Source organism: Nannospalax galili, unplaced genomic scaffold (assembly GCF_000622305.1).
Source record: "Nannospalax galili isolate Female #2095 unplaced genomic scaffold, S.galili_v1.0 scaffold747, whole genome shotgun sequence".
Lineage (NCBI taxonomy): Eukaryota > Metazoa > Chordata > Mammalia > Rodentia > Spalacidae > Nannospalax > Nannospalax galili.
The window spans coordinates 1444622-1453592 of record NW_008357686.1 but is presented as its reverse complement, the minus strand read 5'-3'; the positions used below and the strand labels follow the sequence as shown (position 1 = coordinate 1453592).

At 41.9% G+C, this 8971-nt stretch overlaps 1 long non-coding RNA gene across 1 annotated transcript; it reads left to right on the top strand.

The window, feature by feature from the left end:
• Positions 1-395: 395 nt before the first annotated feature.
• Positions 396-8854, top strand: LOC115068027. Its single transcript, XR_003847394.1, has 4 exons — positions 396-454; positions 6372-6418; positions 6903-6939; positions 8780-8854. It is a non-coding gene; the product is annotated as an uncharacterized LOC115068027 (long non-coding RNA).
• The last annotated feature ends 117 nt before the right edge of the window (positions 8855-8971 follow it).

Sequence of the window (8971 nt, the reverse complement as noted above, 5' to 3'; positions counted from 1 at the left end):
GCGTGCACCACCACGCACTGGCCAAAATAAAATATTTTTAAAAACATGGTCCCGCTAGCTTGTCCCAACTCCTGGTTCAAGTTATCCTTAGAGTCTAAGACTACAAGGGCTGGCTACTGAACATAGTGTCTAGATTTTTCATTCAGCAAAACGAATCTAAAATACTTCATATTTCACAGCAATAAAGTTTCTGATTTAAATGAGTACTACTCATTACAAGGTGTTCATCTTGAGTATCTGCTGTAGAGCTGGGGGATATATAATAAAATTAGATCCTAAGTAAAAAACAAAATTGAGGTTAAGTTGCTAGTCAAAGATAAAGGCAGATTTTAGAAATGTCTCCTCGGTTCTGAATTCTGGTTTTAACAATGTTTTTTTTCTTGATATTAGACATGGACAAGTCCGAAGAAGAGGGTGGCCAATCTAGTCGCGTGTCCACTGTGGATGAGGATTGGTGAGATTTTTTAAAGTTCTATTTTCAATTAGTTTAGCCTTAACCCTCTTGGTAAAAGAACTTTTTTTAGTTTATATTATATTTGGCATCTGCCGGGTATATAACTTGATTAAATTTGTTTTTTTTTTCCTCTGAGGCAAAGTCTTGCTCTGTAGCCCAAGCTGGCCTGGAATTTATTGTGTAGTCCAAGCTGGCCTTGAACTTGAGCTCCTCCTGCCTTTACCTACTGAGTACAGGGATTGCAGGTTTGAAACACCATTTCCTGTTACCTACATTAATATTTTCTTTTTTTTTTTCTTTTGGTCTTTCTGAGACAGGGTCTTCCTGTAGCCCCAGCCGACTTGTAACTCACTGTGTAGACCAGGTTGGCCTCGAACTCAGAGATCTGCCTGCCTCTGCCTCCCAAGTGCTGGGACTACAGGTGTGCGCCACCACGCCTGGCTACATTAATATTTTTTAAAATTTAAGTTACATTTATTTATTTGTGTGTGTGTGTGTGCGTGCGTGTGTGTGTGTATGCGTGTGCATGCAGATGTGAGAGGACAGCTGGTGGGAGCTGGTTCTCTCCTTCCGCCATGTGGATCTTGAGGATCAAATTCAGGCCATTGGGTTTGATGACAAGTGCCTCTACCTGCTGAGCCATCTCACCAGTCTCTATCTTGGTTAATCTTAAAATAAAAATGGTAAAGAAAGAAGAATTTTAGGATTTAGCATTCCAACCTCCTAAACAACATCTCTGTTGTAGCCAGAAAGTGTGAATAATTTCTAAAAAGTTATTCTGGTGAAATTCTTGCCTGCTGTGGTATAACTTCCATGCTGATGTTGGTAGCGCTGCCCTCCAGAAAGACCCAGATAAATATTTTTCACTGTGATTACAGGAGGTATTTAAAATAGCAGTCTGTCTCTTCAGAGTTTCCTCTCATTCGAAACACTGCAATATTTCTCTCTGTCACAGGCAAGTGTAAAATTTGGAAGAAGCTACAGACCATCTTAGACCTGAGGGTCAGGAAATAGATAAAAAGAAGAAATTAGTTTATGATTAAAAAATGATATTCGAAATGAGTGAGGGAAAATAGCAGACAGTTTGAGAATAATGGATAAACCAGTTTGAAAGAAAAAAAAACTGGACTATGTTCAGAGCCCTATGTTCAATCCCTAATACTGAAAAAACAAAACAACCAAAAAAAAAGTTGGAATTTTGGGGGGAGGAGATAGTCCTCAGTGGTATAACCCCTGGTAATTTATCCTTGCTCAAGTAGAGCAGCACTGATTTAAATATAGTGGACCACAGAAAGTACTGGGGAGGCTTATCAAGTGGTTGATGCCAACCTGGCCTAAATAGTGAGTTCCAAGTCATCCTGAGCCGCAGTGTGAGACCCTGCCTCAAAAAATACTTTCTCTTTTTGAGACAGGGTCTCCCTGTAACCTCAGCTGACCTAGAACTCGCTATGTAGACTAGACTGGCCTTGATCTCACAGAGATCTGCCTGCCTCTGCCTTCTGAGTGCTGGAATTAAACACGTGTGCCACCATGCCTGTCAAGAAAAAAAAATTTTTAAGACAGGTGAAGTTTACATTTTGTATATATATTATCTATAATATATCTTAGGCTATTTTCCTTAATCTACAAAGAACTTATACAAATCAATAATTTGGCTTTTTTTATAAGTTTTAAAAATTAATTTTACTTATTTTTTTATGTGTATGAGTATACTGCCTGCATGTATGTAAGTGTACCCATGTCGTGCCATGCCTACAGAGGTCAGAGGGCGTCAGATCCCCTGGAGCTGGAGTTATAGATGGTGGTTAGCTGCCATGTGGGTGTTGGGAACCAAACCCCAGTCCTTTGCAAGAGTAGCCAGTGCTCTTAACCGCTGAGCCATCTCTCCAGCCCCTATTTATTTTAATCTATGTATATGACTGTTTCCCTTCCATGTATGTATGTGCATCCATGCATACAATACCCACGGAGGCTAGAAGAAGGTGTTGAAGCCCCTAGGAACTGGAGTTAAGGACTATTATTAGCTACCATGTGGGTGCTGGCAGCTGAAGCCAGGTTTTCTGCAAGAGCAGCCAGTGCTCATAACCATTTAGCTATCTCTTCAGCCCCGGGATTTTGTTTATTTATTTATTTATTTATTTATTTATTCGAGTGTATTTATTGCATGCATGTATGTGAGTGCACCCATGTGGTGCAATGCCGTGGAGGTCAGAAGAGGGCTTTGGATTCCCCTGGAACTGGAGTTAAGGATGGTTCGTAGCCGCCATGTGGGTGCTGGGAATCAAACCCAGGTCCTCTGCAAGAACAGTCAGTGGTCTTAACCGCTGAGCCATCTCTCCAGCCCCTGTGTATTTATTTGTTTTTAAGAGTCTCATGCTATAGCCCAGGCTGGCCTGGAACTCACTATAGTCTTAGGCTGTGCTCAAACTCTCTGGGATCCTCCTGTCTCTGACTCTTGAGTGCTGGGATTACAAATGTGCACCACCATACCCAACTACAAATCAATATTTTTTTTTTGAGAGGGCTGCGCGTGGTGGTTCATGCCTGTAACCCCAAGATTTGGGAGATAGAAGTAGGAGGGTCAGGAGTTCAAAGCCAGCCTCCTCTGTATAGCTATATGGAAGCTAGCCTGGGCTACATGAGACCCTAACTCAAAAAACAAAAAAGAATTATAAAAAGGCAAACAAGTAGTAGGCAAAGGATTGTTAGAAGTTAGCGCTCAGTAAAAAAATAAAAATGAAGTTAGGCATGATGGTGCACGCCTTTAATCCCAGCACTCAGCAGGCAGGGGCAGGCGGATATCTGAGAGTTCAAGGCCAGCCTGGTCTACATAGTGAGTTCCAGGCAGCTAGGGCTACAGAGAGACCCTGTCTCAAAAAGACAAAAAAATAAATAAGTAAATAAATAAAAAATAAAAATGATCCATAGATGTTTGAGACAAGGTCTCGCTGTAGCCCCAGGTGATGTGGAACTCGCTCTGTAGACCAGGCTAGCCTGGAACTCACAGAGATCTGCCTGCCTCTGCCTCCTGAATGCTGGAATTAAAGGCATGAACCACCCCTTGTATTAAATGCCTGCACCTTTTTTTTTTTTTTTTTTTTTTTTTTTTTTTTTTTTTTTTTTTTTGGACAGGGGTCCCCTGTAGCCCCCGCTGTCCTGGAACTCACTATGTAGACCAGGCTGGCCTTGAACTCACAGAGCTCCACCTGCCTCTGCCTGCTGAGTGCTGGGATTAAAGGCATACGCCACCACGCCTGGCAAATGCCTGCATCTTTTTAACAGTAATTTCAATAATATGGCTTTTTCTTCCACTTAAAAATCAGTATTATTTTTAATTATTTTTTGAGACAGGGTCTCCCTGCTCCCAAGTTCTGTGATGATGCCACCACACTAGGCCTTATTAATTAAAAAAAATTTTTTTTGTTTAGGCTAGCCTGGTGTACATAGTGAGTTCCAGGCCAGCTGGAGCTACAGGAAGATTCTGTCTCAAAAAAACTTAAAAAAAAAAGTTTTTGTAATTAACTGTATATGTGTGTATCTGTGGATACTTATGTGCAGATGCCTGCAGAGTCTAGAAGAGGGCATCAGGCCCCCTGGAACTGGAGTTAAGAGACAGTTGAGCAACCCACTGGGGCTACTGGAAACCAATCTCAGGTCCTGTGCAAGAGCAGTAAGTGCTCTTAACTGCTGAGCCATTGCTCCAGCATCTTACTTTTTTTTTTGTTTTGTTTTTCGGTCTTTTTGAGACAGGGTCTTCCTATAGCCCCAGCTGGCCTGAACTCACTATGTAGACCAGGCTGGCCTTGAATTCACAGAGATCTGCCTGCCTTTGCCTCCTAAGTACTGGGACTAAAGATGTGCACCACCATGCCATGCATGTCTTAATTTCTTTAAAAATATATTTAAGTGCGTAAGTGAAGTTATAGCACACATGCTTCTTTTTAAGACAAGAACTCAGGTTGGCCCTTGAACTCATGATCCTACTGCCTCCCCCTCCCTAGTGTGTGCCACCATGCCTGGGTTCTTTTTGTGTGTGGGGGTGGGGGTGGGGGTTAACTAGTATAGTGCCTGGCTGAGTTTTTAGGCTATCCTTGGACTTTTTTGTTTTGTCTTTCTGAGACAGGCTCTCCCTTTAGCCCCAGTTGGCCTGATACTTGCTGTGTAGACCACGCTGGCCTTAATCTCAGAGAGATTCACCTGTCTCTGCCTCCTGAGTGCTGGGATTAAAGACATTTACCACCAGCCTGGCTTGCAACTTTTTAAAGATTTTTTTTCATTTATGTGTCTTTGTGTATGTGTGTAGGTGCCTTCAGATGCCAGAAGAGGACATTGGATCCCCTGGAGTTGGACTTACAGGAGGTTGTGAGCCACCCAGTGTGGGTACTAGGAATTGAACTCTAGTCCTCTGCAAGAGCAGCAAGTGCTCTCAACCATTGGTCTTTTGATCATTCTGTCTCAGCTTCCTGGGTAGTTAGTATATAAGCCCAGCTGGGGTAGCCCTTTTTTTTGGAGATGGAGATGAAATCTTGCTATGTTGCTTCGGCTGCCCCTGAAAGTCCTTGATCTGATACCTAGCACACTAAAAGTATTTTCTAGTTCTAGTTATGCTGGAGTAAGACTCATGAAAATCATCTATTTACTTTCCTGTCTTTGCCACTGGACAGTGAGATCCTTAGATATCTTATTCATTTTTAGCCCTAGTACCAAGAATAGATGCTGAATACTTAAATGTTGGATCAGTGAATGAATGAATCACAAATATACTCATATTTAATTATAACATGTTTATATTTTTTGCATTACTGGAAGGCTTCACACAAGCTAGGCAAGTACATTATACCACTGTGCTTAGGCACAGCCCCATAACATGTTTATTGAGTTATAAAAATGACCAACAGGGTCAGTGAGGTGGCTCAGTGGGTAAAGGCATTTGCTGCTAAGGCTGATGACCTGAATTTAATCCCCAGAACCCATGTGGTAGAAGGAAAGAACTGACTCCTGAAAAGACTATGGCTTGTGGCAAAAATAATCTAGAATTATATCAAATAAAATGTGGAAGTCTAGCCTCACATGCTTACCTCTTTTCTATTTTTAAAAAAATGGTTGTGTGTGTGTGTGTGTGTGTGTGTGTGTGTGTTAGTGTAAGTGTTCAACACTGTGTTTCTTCTATTGCATTCCACCATGTGTTTGTTTATACATACATACGATTTTTTGTTTTTTTACAAAGGGTCTCACTATGTATCCCCAGATGGCTTGGAGCTTGATATGGAGTCCAGGCTGGCCTCAAATGGACTGCCTCTGCCTCTGGAATTCTGGGACTTGTAGGCATGTGCCGTTATGCCTGGCTGCTCCACCATATTTTTGAGGCAGGATCGCTCATTAAACACGGGACTATCCATTGCCTCTAAGCTGGCTGGGCAGTGAGCCCCTGAGATATACCTGTCTCTGTCCTCCTCCCCAACTCCCACTGGGATTGCAAGTGTGTGCCACCACACCTGGCTTTTAATGGGTTCTGAGGATCTTGGGGCTCCGAATTCAGGTCCTCATGCTTGCACAGCAAGTACATTATTCCCTGAGCCATCTCTCCAGCCCCGTTTTCTAGTTTTTCTGAGGTCATAGTTAAAAATTTGGTGCTGGTTCTTTATAAATTTTTTACTATGGCTGAAGAGATGGCTTAGCAGTTAAGAGCAGGGTACTCTTGCAGAGGACCTCAGTTCGGTTTCCAGCACCTATATGGTGGCAAACGGCCATTTGTAACTCCAGTTTCAGAGGATCCAACGTCTTCTGGCCTCTGAGGGCATGCATGACACAGGTGCACTTGCATACGTGCAGGCAAAGCACTCATTAAAGATGTTGAGAAAGTAACCCACTAAGAGATTCTCTTAAAAATTAAAAAAAAATCTGTTTTATTTTTCAGTTACATTCTTGATGTGGATTCAAGCGTCAGTGGAGAGTCCGGGTCCTGTAAGTATAGAGTCCTCTTACCACAGCAGTGCACATGCTAAGTGTCTGTAGAGATAGCTGAAAGGAGATTGGGTACATTTGAACTGTACCTAAGTTTGCCTCCTCTAGTGCTCTCTCTAGATTGGTAAAATGAAGTTTATTTCTCTACTGTCAAGGGCAGGGAAAGATTTTGTTTCCTTCCTGGTTTATTCCTTTTTCTCCTTTTTTGGCTTCTGGGTCTTTCATTTCCTCTTTATCTTTGGTGGGAGGTAATATTTTCGTCTCCCTTCTTTTTCTTTTTCCTTTGCCTGTCTGTCTCTTTCATTGCTGGAGATAGAACTCAGGGTGTGTTAAGACAAGTGCTCTACTTCTGTCCTACATACCCAGTCTTAGGAAAATGTAAATTTTACTAGCTCAAATTTATAAACTGGTTTTCAGGAGTCAAAGATACGGGCTACTAGATTGTATCGTGCTTCCTATTGCTCTCTCTTTGTCTCTGATTTAGATAAAAACCCAAAGCCAGAAAAGAAGAGAAAATCCAGGTAAGTAGGAGAATTGTTGAAACTTGTTTTTAAAAGGAAGCTCTGGGTAAGAAGATTTAAGAGTAAACATAACATTTTCCTCTGTGAACACTCTGCAGTACCGGCCACAACCATAATGGTAGTTTGACTTCATAATTAGCTTAAAAATATTTGATTCCTAGTCAGGTGTGATGGTGGACACCTTTAATCCAAGTACTTGGAGGCAGAGGCAGGTGGATCTCTGTGAGATTGAGGCCAGCCTGGTCTACATACTAAGTTCTGGGCCAGTTGGAGCTACAGGGAGACCCTGTTTCAAAAAGATCAAAAAAAAAAAAAAACCCAAAACGAATATCCTATTTCTATCCTGGGCCATTATCTAATTGTTCAGCTGCTATTTTTATTTATTTATTTACTTTTGGCTTTTTGAGGTAGGGTCTTACCAGGTACCCCGGGCTGGCATGGAACTCACTGTATAGACCAGGTTGGCCTTGAGCTTGTGGCGTCCTCTTGCCTCTGCCTCTTGAGTGCTAGGCTTATAGGCATGCACCACCTTGCTCAAATGGTTTTTTTTTTTTCAAAATGTCTTTGAACCATGTCTTAATTTCTAGTCTTCACTAGTAGAAAGACATAGACATTTTGTCTGATCTTACGTTCCTCTGAGGCAAGTCTGTAGAACATTTCCAGGTGAATTTCCTGAGCATGCTGTGATCATATTGATGACCAGTTCAAATAGCTTTTGGTATAAAAATTAAGCTGTTTGGCCTAGTATTTAGAGCCTTCAGTGATCTAGCCCAGTGAGGTGGGAGAAAAGAAGTGAGTGAGGGATGGATGGAAACAGGATGAGGACATGTGCTGGAAATCAATAGAGGAAAGACTCACTTTTATGTGTATGTACGTACATGTGCAACATGCATACTTGATGCCCACAGAGGCCAGAAGAGAGCATCAGACCCCCTGGAACTGGAGTAATAGACAGTGGGTTCTGGGAACCAAACCCAGGTCCTCTGCTGAGCCATCCTAGAGACAGTCTCAGAAGAAAGACAATCTTAAGGCTGGAGTAGTTAATAGGATAGCAAAGATCCATCAGTTTGGCAGCTTAAAAGTAGAGAACATTCATGGTAGGAAGTATATTAGCCTTGGTGTCTATAACAGGCACAAGAAAGTCTTGTAACAAGCATTTAATATTTTTCTTTCATCATAAAAGTATATCATGGTTATCAAGATGGCTCAGTGGGTTAAGGTGACTGCCACACAAGCCTGGTGACCACTGTTCGATCCCCAGAACCCACATAAAGGTGAAAGGAGAAAACTGACTCCACAAAATTGCTCTCTGACTCCACCTGTGTGTCATGGTGTAGGTGTGCATACACATAGACAGACACAATGGTAATAGTTTTTTTAAGTATATCATACTGGGCGTGGTGGTTCATGCTTATAATCCTAGTCCTTGGGAGGCTGAGGCAGGAGAATTGCTGTGAATTCCAGAACAGCCTAGGACAAAGAGTGGGAACCTCTCCCTGTGGCTTTCCACTCTTCTCATACAAATGCATCTCAAAGCTGATGAAGAATGAGAGTCAAGTAGGTATTTCCTTCAGTAGTTTTTCCCCTTGAACCAAAACTGAGCACATGCACTCCAACAGAGTCAATTCACATAGTATATGACCTAGAGGGAGAAAGGTGCTTAGAAAGATGGAAAATCAGGAATAATTGCAAGATTGAGTAGTTCCAATGAAGGGAAGCAATGAAGTATAGAAACAGTCTAAAACATAACAAATGATCATGTTTAAGAGAAGATGGAACATCCTATGAAGAGAATATTGTGCTTATATTTCTCTTTTGTTTTTTTCCACCCGTCACTTAGCTATCTGGTAATTGACTCATCTGATGACTCTGGCAATGAGGAAAAGAGATCTAAGATATGGGAAATAAGCAGCGAAGGCAAGTACACCCTTCACTTAAAGAACTAGCTCAGCCCTACAGCCTTGTCGGGTGTAGCAGTCTGTGTCTTACTGCAAACTTTCCAGTTTGTGATTGCTTAGTAGCCAGTGCCACC